General features: G+C 43.5%; 1 pseudogene; it reads left to right on the top strand.

The window, feature by feature from the left end:
• Nucleotides 1-6,169: 6,169 nt before the first annotated feature.
• Nucleotides 6,170-7,430, top strand: LOC120232735 (annotated as a pseudogene).
• Nucleotides 7,431-11,766: the final 4,336 nt, after the last annotated feature.

The following is an 11,766-nucleotide window of genomic DNA, read 5'->3' as shown; positions in this document are numbered from 1 at the left end:
ACACTCTCCTCCATTATCGTATTAAAAATAACCAAAATTATAAATGATGTGCAAAGGTGCCTCCGTTGAATGTGCCAAGAGATAAGGGGACAGCACAGAATGGAGTGGAGTCAGAAGTGGGTTCACTTCCTAAGGGGGAGTTATATGTACCAATGAACTGTGCCCTGGTGTTAGGGTCTGAGTCTAAACACGCCTTCAGGCTTCAATCTGGTCCATTGACAAAAAGTTGCTACCAACGTTTGGTCAGTGAAATGGTTTCTTCTCCTGTGTGATAGAGTGGGTATCTCCTTTGACTGGAAGGTAAAATAACTCTCTACACATATAGGGGAACATGTGAATCCACGTGATTTCTCCAGCCCATGAAACCCCAGAAAACAGAAGAGTGAATCCTCAGACAGACCAGCACACCCTCTGACCCAGCTATTTTTAGGGGCTAGCTCTAAGAAAATCAAATGCTTAGACAAGATTTATGCACAACGTTGGTCACGACCAAAGAGGAAAAACCTGGAAACAACCTAAGTTTCCAACAATAAAGTAGTTGTAACTTTATGGGAGTTTTCATATGCCAGAATACGCATTCATTCTACTAGAGAACGTTTTTGAAGAATATTTAGTGGCCATTTACAAATGCTTTCATTTTTTTTTAATGTTTATTTATTTGTCAGGCGGGGGGCAGAGAGAGAGGGAAGCACAGAATCTGAAGCAGGCTCTGAGCTGTCAGCACACAGCCCGATGCAGGACTCGAACCAACGAACCACGAGATCATGACCTGAGGTGAAGTCAGATGCTTAACCGACTGAGCCACCCAGGTGCCCCTAAAAATACTTTAAAAATAGATGGCTGGGTGGTTCGGTCAGTTGAGTGTCTGACTCTTGATTTTGGCTCAAGTCATGATCCCAGAGTCATGGGATCGAGCCCCTTATTGGGCTCTGTACTGAGTGTGGAGCCTGCTTAAGACTCTCTCTCTCTCTCTCTCTCTCTCTCTCTGCTCCTCTCCTCCACTCACATGCTCTCTCTCTCTCTAAAAAAAAAAAAAGCTTAAAGCAGAAGTTACAGAATAATCCTACCTTTACCTTTATAATTACAAGCTATACAACTGAGACAGAGCCATGTATGAGCCTCTTTATTCACATACCCAGTGCACACAGATCCATGGGGCTCCCTGGAGGGAGATGGAAAAAGAAAGATAGGAAAAATGAATGAAAGGTATCAAAATGTAATACTGATTATCTTTTGTAATTCCAGTAAAATTAACATACAGTGTTATATTAGTTTCAGGTGTACAACATAGTAATTCAACAGTTCTATATAATACTGCTCAGAGCTCATCATGATAAGTGTACTTTTAAAAAAAATTTTTAATGTTTATTTATTTTTGAGAGACAGAGACAGAGTGTGAGCAGGGGAGAGGCAGAGGGAGAGGGAGACGCAGAATCCAAAGCAGGCTCTAGGCTCCGAGCTGTCAGCACAGCCTGATGTGGGGCTCGAACTCACGGACCTTGAGATCATGACCTGAGCCAAAGATGATGCTTAACCAACTGAGTCACCCAGGCACCCCTAGTAAGTGTACTCTTAATCCCCTTCACCTATTTCATCCATCCCCTGCTCACTTCCTCTCTGGTAACCATCAGTTTGTTCTCAGTATTTAAGAGTCTGTTTTTTGTTTGTCTTGTTTTTTCTTCGTTGTTTCTTAAATTCCACATATGAGTGAAACCATTGTTCTTTTCTGACTTATTTCGCTTCGCTTTATACCCTCTGGCTACAGCCATGTTGTTGCAAATGGCAAGATTTCATTCTGTTTTATGGCTGCGTAATATTATCTATATGTATGTATATATATAATGCCACATATTCTTTATCCATCTATTTTTAAACACCTGGGTTGTTTCCATATCTTTTTTTTTTCTAGGAGAGAGAGAGAGAGAGAGAGACAGCATGAGCAGGGGAGGGTCAGAGAGAGAGGGAGTCACAGACTGAAACAGGCTCCAGGCTCTGAGCTGGCTGTCAGCACAGAGCCCAACGCGGGGCTCGAACCCACGAACCGCGAGATCATGACCTAAGTGAAAGTCCGACACTTAACCGACTAAGCCACCCAGGCGCCCCTCCATATCTTGACAAGTGTAAATAACACAGCTATACACATTGGGGTGCAAATATCTTTTCAAATTAGTATTTTCATATTCTTCGAGTAAATACCTACTAGTGGAATGACCGGATCATACGCTGGTTCTATTTTTAATTTTTTGAGGAACCTCCACACTGTTTCCCATGTGGCTGTGCCAGGTTGCCTTCCCACCAACAGTGCACAAGGGTTTCTTTTCCTCCATAGTCTCACCAGTACTTGTTATCTCTTGTGTTTTTGATTCTGATTCTTTTTTTTTTTAATTTTTTAATGTTTTATTTATTTCTGAGGGAGAGAGAGAGAGACAGACGGTGTGAGCAGGGGAGGGTCAGAGGGAGAGAGAGATACAAAATCTGAAGCAGCCCCCAGGCTCTGAGCTGTCAGCCCAGAGCCCGACGCAGGGCTCGAACCCACAAACCGTGAGAGCATGACCTGAGCCGAAATCGGTCGCTTAACCAACTGAGCCACCCAGGCACCCCTGATTCTTTATTTTTTAACATTTATTTTTGAGAGAAAGACACAGAGCATGAGCAAAGGAGGGGCAGAGAGACAGGGAGACACAGAATCTGAAGCAGGCTCCAGGCTCCGATGGGTCAGCACAGAGCCCAAATTGGGGCTCGAACCCATGAACGGAGAGATCATGACCTGAGCCGAACTTGGACGCTTAGTCGGACACAACTGACTGAGCCACCCGGGCACCCCAGATTCTGCTAATTTTCTGAGGGTAGAATTGCTTGAATCTTATTTTATCTCTTGATTTTTCAAATGTCTATGGGAACCTCAACGTTTGTGATTCAGAAGGGAAAAAAACGGACACAAAGCCATAAGCTTTAGTTCAGTAAAGCTTGCCTCTTGAAAAGTTGTCTTGGTATTATTCTAAAAACACAAAAACAAAGTCATAAAAATAGAGATATTCATCGGTTTTGGGTTTCTGTTTTGCAGTTTTTAGAAAACTTTGTATTCTTGTGGTTACCATGGCTAAGGGAGGAAAAAGAAGGAAGTTGTTTAATAAACATAAAGATATATGCATTTACCTTTTGACCCAGCAGCTGAATTCTAAGCATCTACTGGCAAAAATATGAAATGGCATTGCTCAAGGCGATTTACGGTATTTTATTTTATAACAGCAAAGTAATAAAACAACACAAATGCCGGACAGTAGGGGAACAAAAGAGCCTCACAATCCCAATAAATTTTAATCAAGAACAGTAACATTTTCATGAGCAAAAACTCTGCGTATAGCTATGAGGGGTCTCTAGGATATACTGTCAAATGAAAAAAAATCAGGGTGTAAAGTGGTCTGCAGGATAGGCCCTGACTTAAGAAAAGGGGGGAAGGAGGGGCGCCTGGGTGGTTCAGTCGGATGAGTGTCTGACTCATGACTTCAGCTCAGGTCATGATCTCAAGGTTTGTGAGATCAAGTCCTGCATCGGGCTCTGTGCTGACAGTACGGAGCTTGCTTGGGATTCTCTCTCTCTGCCCCTCTCCTGCTTGCATTCTATCTCTCTCTCAAAATAAATAAATTTAAAAAAAGAAAAGGGGAGAAGGATGGCTCTTTCCACTCTGCACCTTATAGGAGACATGCAGGGACCCACAGGTGCCTGTCCTCATCTTCTAACAGAAGCCATTGATATGATCCTCAGTCACTATTTCAGAACATCTGTAGACTAATCTTTTATAGAACCATGTAAAATGTTCCAGAAACCTCAGCCACTCTCAGATATTTCCCTCGTTCTTGGCCTGGAAGGAAATTTTCAATTTGGAAGGAAATGGATGAAACTTTAAAGAAGAGGAGTAGGTGTGAAGAAATGTTTACCAGAAAGTTAAACTTTATCAACGACCTCTCTATTAAGAAATAAAGGCAAGACTTAAGGTAGGAAGGAAAGAAAGAAAAGAAAAAAGAAAGAAAGGAAGAAGGAAGGAAGGAAGGAAGGAAAGAAAGAAGGAAGGAAAGAAGGAAGGAAGGAAGGAAGAAGGAAAGAAAGAAAGAAAGAAAGAAAGAAAGAAAGAAAGAAAGAAAGAAAAATTAAAGGAGAGAGAGATGGAGGGAGGGAGGAAAGAAGGAAGGGGAAAGGATAGAGAAACATATACTATACATATGACTTTTCCTAAGTGTAAAAGCAACAGTAACCAAAAACTAATAAAAATGGTTACCTAGGTTACCTATAGGGGAGTGTGAAAACATATTGAGGAAATGATAGATGATAGACTTCTCTTAATGTATTTTATTAGTTTTGACTGTGGACTCATATAAAAGTTTTAGGTAATTTGGGGGCACCTGGGTGTTTCATTTGGTTAAGCATCTGATGGTTTTAAAAATTTTTTTTAATGTTTATTTTTTAGGAAAGATAGAGCATGAGTGGGGAAGGGGCAGAGAGAGAGGGAGACACGGAATCTGAAGCTGGCTCCAGGCTCTGTGCTGACAGTTCAGGGCTTGAACCCATGAACCGTGAGATCATGACCTGAGTCAAAGTTGGATGCTCAGCTAACAGAGACTGAGCCACCCAGGTGCCCCAAAGCAACTGAATCTTTTTTTTTGTAGTGTTTTTATATATTTTTGAGAGAGAGAGAGAGTGCAAGCTGGGGAGGGGCAGAGAGAGAGGGAGACACAGAATCACAGAATCTGAAGAAGGCTCCAGGCTCTGAGCTTTCAGCACAAAGCCTATGTGGGGCTCGAACTTCTGAACCACAAGATCATGAACCTGGGCTGATGTCAGACACTCATCAAACTGAGCCCAGGTGCTCCCCTCTCCCCTAATGCATCTGACTCTTGATCAGGACCCAGGTCATGACCTCACAGTGCATTGGTGTGAAACCTGCATTGCACTTCACACTGACAATGTGGAGCCTGCTTGGGATTTTCTCTCTGTCTCTCTCTCTGCCCCTCTCCCCTGATCACACACTCTCTCCCCAAAAATAAAATAAAAATTTAAAAAAAGGACTCTAAATAATTCAAGGAGACTTTTACTCCAAAAAAGTGGGACGATCTGAGCATCAATTAGAATAACTACTGAAAAGTCAATAAATTTCTGTTTTGTATAAGCTATCCAGTCTATGGTAATTTATTACAGCCACCTGAAAGATTAAGGCACTAAATCAATAAGATAAGAAAATGATATAAAAGGTATACTGATTGGGAAGGAAGAAATAAAACTGTCTTGGCTCAGAGATGATGTAATTGTCTATGTAGAAAATGCTGGAACTAATAAGCAATAATGACATGGTTGCAGGATACAAGGTTAACACACAAAATCCAGTCACTTTCCTATATACCAGTGATGAGCAAGAGGAATCTGAAACTGAAAACACAATGTATTTACATTAGCACTCCCAAAACGAAGTACACAGGTGTAAATCTTACAAAATATATATAGGATCTAAATGAAGAATACTACAAAGCCGATAATGAATTTAAGAAGTGCTAGATAAAGGCTGCTGGGTGGCTCAGTCAGTTAAGTATCCAACTCTGGCTCAGGTCATGATCTTGTGGTTTGTGAGTTTGAGCCCTGCATTGGGCTCTGTGCTTACAGCTCAGAGCCTGGAGCCTGTTTCAGATTCTGTGTCTTCCTCTCTCCCTGCCCCTCCCCCACTCACACTCTGTCTCTCTCAAAACTAAATAAACATTAAAAAGATTTTTTAAAGAAGTGCTAAATAAATGGAGAGATACTCCATGGTCATAGACAGGAAGACTCAATATTACCAAGATGTGAGTTTTTCCGAATTTGATCTATAGAGTCAAAGCAATCCCAATCGGAATCCTAGCAAGTTACTTTGTAGTTATTATAAAGTGGTTCTAAAGTTTATGCGCCAAGGCAAAAGATGCAGAATAGCCAACACAATGTTAAAGGAGAAGAACAAAGTCAGAGAAGAGACAGTATCCAATTTTTGTTTTGTTTTGTTTTTTGTTTCCATGCCCAGCATAGAGCCCACTGAGGGATTGAACTCATGAGATCAGGAGTTAGATGCTTAACCAACTGACTGAGACAGCAAGGCGCCCCTACCATTCACAAAATTAGTGAAATGGCTCTCTCGGGAACTCACTTCCAAGATGACCAAGAAAGGAAGGACTAAGGGTGGTGCCAAAAAGGGCCACAGTCAAGTGCAGCCTATTTGCTGTGCCAACTATGCCCACTGCGTGTCCAAGGACAAGACCATTAAAAAGTTTGTTTTTCAGGGGTGCCTGGGTGGCCCGGTCGGTTAAGCGTCCGACTTCGGCTCAGGTCATGACCTCACGGTTCGTAGGTTCGAGCCCCATGCCGGGCCCTGGGCTGCCAGCTCAGAGCCTGGACCCTGTTTTGGATTCTGTGTCTCCCTCTTTCTCTGACCCTCCCCTGTTCACGCTGTCTCCCTCTCTCAGAAATAAATAAAACATGGGGCGCCTGGGTGGCTTAGTCGGTTAAGTGTCTGACTTTCGCTTAGGTCATGATCTCACGGTTCATGGGTTCGAGCCCCGCGTCGGGCTCTGTGCTGACTGCCAGCTCAGAGCCTGGAGCCTGTTTCAGAGTCTGTGTCTCCCTCTCTCTCTGACCCTCCCCTGCTCATGCTGTCTCTCTGTCTCTCTCTCCTAGAAATAAATAAAAATATTAAAAAAAAAAAAGAAAGAAAGAAAGAAAACATTAAAAAATATATTTAAAAAAAAGTTTGTTTTTCAGGGGACGCCTGGGCTGCTCGGTCGGTTGAGTGTCCAAGTTCAGCTCAGGTCACGATCTCATGATTCATGAGTTCCAGCCCTGCATCGGGCTCAGTGCTGTCAGCCCAGAGCCCGCTTCAAATCCTCTGTCCCTCTCCCTCTCTGCCCCGCCCCTGTTCACACTCTCAAAAAAAAAAAAAAAAAAATAGGGGCGCCTGGGTGGCTTAGTCGGTTTAGCATCTGACTTCAGCTTAGGTCATGATCTCAGAGTTTGTAAGTTCGAGCCCTGCATCAGGCTCTGTGCTGACAGCTCAGAGCCTGGAGCCTGTTTCAGATTCTGTGTTTCCCTCTCACTCTGTTCCTCTCCCTCTCACACTCTGTCTCTCAAAAACATCAAAAAATTTTTTTCAATAGAAAACAAAAATTAAAAAATAATAAAAAGTTAAAAAGTTCATTATTCAGAACATAGTACAGGCCACTGTTGTCAGGGACATTTCTGACGTGTCTCTGACACTTTGTGCTTCCTAAGTTGTATGTGAAACTGCGTTACTGTGTGAGCTGTGCTGTTCACACCAAGGTAGTTAGGAATCCCTCTTGTGAAACACAGAAGGACCCAACACTGCCACCCGATTTAGAGGTGTGGGTGCTGCCCCGTGACCTCCACCAAAGCCCATGTAAGGAGCTGAGTCCTTAAGAACTGAAGAAAAATTGTCCTTTGGAAAAAAGTAAAATGAAGATTATACTTAAAAAAAAAAAAGTAACTGAAGTGGATCAGAGACCTTAGTGTAAAATGCAAAGCTCTCAAACTCCTAGGAGGTAATATGATCTCAGGTGTGGTGATGACATTTTAGATACAACATGGTCCATGAATGAAGCAATTGGCAAACGGGACTTTCTTGAAATCAAAAACTCCTGCTATGTGAAAAAGACTGTCAAGAGAATGTGAAAACAAGCTGTAGACTTGGAGAAGATATTTGCAAAAGACACTCTACAAAAGGCCTGTTATCTGAAATTTATAGAGGACTTTTAAAACTCGACAATAAGGAGACAGGGCGCCAGGGTGGCTCAGTCGGGTAAGCTTCCGACTCGCGGCTTCATCTCAGGTCATGGCAGGCCGTTCGTGGGTTTGAGCCCTAAACTGGGCTCCACGCTGTTCTGGGTGGAGGCTGCCTGGGGTTCTCTCTCTCCCTATCTCGCTCTGCATCTCTCCCTCTCTTTCTCTCTCTCTCTCTCAAAATAAATACATAAAATTTAAAAAAAAACAAAAAACAAAAAATAAGCACCTGGGTGGCTCCGTTGGTTAAGCGTCCAACTCTTGACTTCAGCTCAGGTCATGATCTCAGGTTCGTGAGTTCGAGCCCCGCATAGGGCTCTGCGCTGACAGTGTGGAGCCTGCTTGGGATTCTGTCTAGCTCTCTCTCTGCCCCTCTCCCTCTCATGCTCTGTCTCTGTCTCCTTCAAAAATAAATAAACATTAAAAAATGTTTTTTAAGGGCCGCCTGGGTGGCTCAGTTGGTTGGGCATCCAACTCCGGCTCAGGTCATGATCTTACTCACGGTTCGTGGGTTCGAGCCCCATATCCGGCTCTGTGCTGACAGCTCAGAGCCTGTTTCGGATTCTGTGTCTCCCTCTCTCTCTGCCCCTCCCCTGCTCATGCTCTGTCTCTTTCTGTCTCAAAAGTAAATAAATAAATATTTTTAAAAATATGTTTAAATAAGGAAAGAAAGAAAAGAGATGGAGGAACTTGATAAATGCATATCACTAAGTGAAAGAAGTCCGTCTGGAAAAGCTACAGTCTATATGATCCCAATGCTATGATATTCCAGAAAAGGCAAAACTACGAAACAACAAAATAATCTCATAGTTGCAGGGGCTGGGGGAGATGAACAGGCAGAACACAGAGGATGCTATATGATACTATATATGTACCTCTATATAATACTATAGCTCTATATGAGTTACTCTATATGATCCTATAATGATGCATCTGGGTGATCACACTTTTGGCCAAACTCAAACTGTGCAACACCAAGAGTGGGCTTTATGGGGCACCCAAATGGCTCAGTAGGTTGAGCATCTGACTTCAGCTCAGGTCACGATCTCATGATCCATTAGTTCAAGCCCTGCGTCAGGCTCTGAGCTGTCAGCCCAGAGGCTGCTTCGAATTCTGTGACTCCCTCTCTCTCTGTCCCTCTCCTCCTAGTGCTCTGTCTCAAAAATAAACCGTAAAAAAAAATTGAAGAGCAGGGTTTAAGGCAAACGATGGATGTTGGGTGATTACGATGTATCAGCGTAGGCTCAGCCTCAGTAAGAAATGTACGATTCTGGTGACTAACGTCGATAACAGTATTCACGTGCCAGGGCAGGAAGTATATAGGATTTCCTGTACCTCCTTCTCAATTTTGTTATAAACCTAAAACTGCTTTTAAAAAACAAAGTCTTTTTTGAAAAATTTCACTTCCGTTAAAAAACCCACTGACATAAAGGATATGTATGATTCTTCCTCCTGCCCATTTTACAGTCAGATCTGAAGCAGTGGAGGCGGGACATCATGTATGTCTTCATTTTCCTTTTTTTTTTTTTTAAGCCAGTGGTCTTCACAGAGAGGTGCCTGAACCAAAGGGAATGAGCAAATCCACTGGGTGTGAGAGAAAAGTTGAAAACTTCTACTTACATTTCTTTTTTCTCTAAAAAGAAAAATGAGGGTTGCCTGGGTGGCTCAGTCGGTCAAGGGTCCGACTCTTGATCTCAGCTCAGGTCATGATCCCAGGGTCGTGAGATCGAGCCCTGCTTAGGGCACCATGCTGGGCGTGGAGCCTGCTTAAGATTCTGTCTTCCCCACTGCCCTTTCCCCACCTCTAAAATATTTTTTTAAGTTTATTAAGAAAATTAAGAATGTTAAATTTTGTCGGTAACTTAACGTAGACAAATGAGTGATATCGTGTCTGCATATTCCATGGGCCATGTCAGCACAGTACCGGAACCACAACACAAAAGGTGTGACAGTGACATCCTCTCTCTTTTTTTCATTTTCAAGATATTGTGTGTACCCCCATGTGTCTTCACTGGATTTACAAATCATAAAATAGTTCTAAATAAGCCTTCACGAAATGGGCAGAAACAAGCAAACCAAAAAAGGCAGAGTTGATGCCTCTTTGACTCTCCCAGGGAGCTCTGTCCAACTATATTGGAGGTAAAAATGACAATCTAATCACATCCGAAACGAAAAATCCACCAAGAAAATGGAAAATGATCAGGAAGGCTTCTTGAATAAAAGCATTTATGTCCATGATGGTTAGCGTTGAAACTTACCCTCTCTAGGCATTATGCCCTGAGGTGTCATTTAATGACAGTATGATGCTGTTGTGGTTGGCAAGATTTTTAAAAATATTATATACTTCATGGAGCGCCTGGGGGCTCAGTTGGCCAAGCGTCTGACTTCCGCTCAGGTCATGGTCTCGCGGTTCAGTGGTTCGAGTCCCGCATCTGGCTCTGTGCTGACGGCTCAGAGCCTGGAGCCTGCTTGGGATTCTGTGTGTGTCTCTCTCTGCTCCTCCCCAGCTCATGCTCTCCCCCTTTCAAAAACAAAATAGGGGCACCTGGGTGGCTTAGTCGGTTAAGCGTCCGACTTTCGCTTAGGTCATAATCTCGTGGTTTGTGGGTTCGGGCCCCGCGTCGGGCTCTGTGCTGACTGCCAGCTCAGAGCCTGGAGCCTATTTCAGTCTGTGACTCCCTCTCTCTCTGACCCTCCCCTGCTCATGCTGTCTCTCTCTCTCTCTCTCTCCTAGAAATAAATAAAACATTAAAAAATTAAAACAAAATAAAACAAAATAAAAACAGTATATATATTTTAATTTCATCTTTATCTCAATCTTTCAAAATGTATATTTTTTGCATTTTCTATTGAAAACCTTCTACCTCCCCAGTGTCCACCTGCACAGAGAATATGCCTACATCCTCGCTACAGCACATGGTGGAGACGCTGGCCCCTCCTCCACCACCGCTCGGGTCGGCGCCCCCCAGGCCTTCCTCCAGCCTTAGCGCACATCCACCTGCCCGCCGTCCCTGTTTTACAGCCTCCTCCTCCTCTACGTCTTGCTGCAACTTGTGCCCTGGGGCTTCCTTCACGGCACTGCCCATAGCTCGGCCAAGCCTGACATCTCCCCTCCCAGGTCAGTTTAAATAGACGGCAAGGGAATGGATGGTCAGGGTCTCGTGGCTGAAGGTCTCGTCCCCCTGCGAAGGACACTGGTCCTTTTTGCCATTTCTGGAGCATCTAGGAAAGTCCTGCCCAACGCCCTGTGAAATTCCTACAGCTGCATTTAAGCTGATGCCCTGCGGTCCAGAAAAGCCTCTTTTTTTTTTTTTTTTTTTTTTTTTTTTTTACAAATAGTTTATTGTCAAGTTGGTTTCCATATAACACCCAGTGCTCATCCCCACATGTGCCCTCCTCCATGCCCATCTCCCCCTCCCCCCCACACCCATCAGGCCTCAGTTTTTGTCAGCATTCGAGAGTCTCTCATGGTTTGCCTCTCTCCCTTTCCCCCACCATTTCCCCCCTTCTTCTCCCCCATGGTCCTCAGTTAAGTTCCTCCTAACCCTCCTGTTGCAGGATTCTCACACAGAGAGTTGTGACACCGAGGCTTTTCTTTCCAGGAAGCAACTTTATTCATACCGGCATCGCTCAGGTGGGTTCGTACCCAAAAGAACTGAGCGGCCCACATCATATGGCATAGTTTTTTTTATACATTTTCTATTTCTTTGTCTCCCATATATGATAACACACATAAACATGCAGTCTGATTAAGTTGTTTCAGTTTACAGGAACATGGGGGATGTAGGCAGCTGGACCCATATCTAGGTGACCTTGAAGTCTTCTCTTCTCTCTTCTTCATTTCTTTCTTTCTCCTTAGGGAGGGGTTCCTACCACACTCCTATACGTGCAAACATGTATTTGTCCTTCTCTGCCTGAATTATTTCGCTCAGCATAACACCCTCAAGGTCCATCCATGTT

This window comes from Hyaena hyaena, unplaced genomic scaffold, assembly GCF_003009895.1.
Source record: "Hyaena hyaena isolate Hyena2069 unplaced genomic scaffold, ASM300989v1 scaffold_76, whole genome shotgun sequence".
Lineage (NCBI taxonomy): Eukaryota > Metazoa > Chordata > Mammalia > Carnivora > Hyaenidae > Hyaena > Hyaena hyaena.
This window is presented reverse-complemented; position numbering and strand designations above follow the sequence as displayed.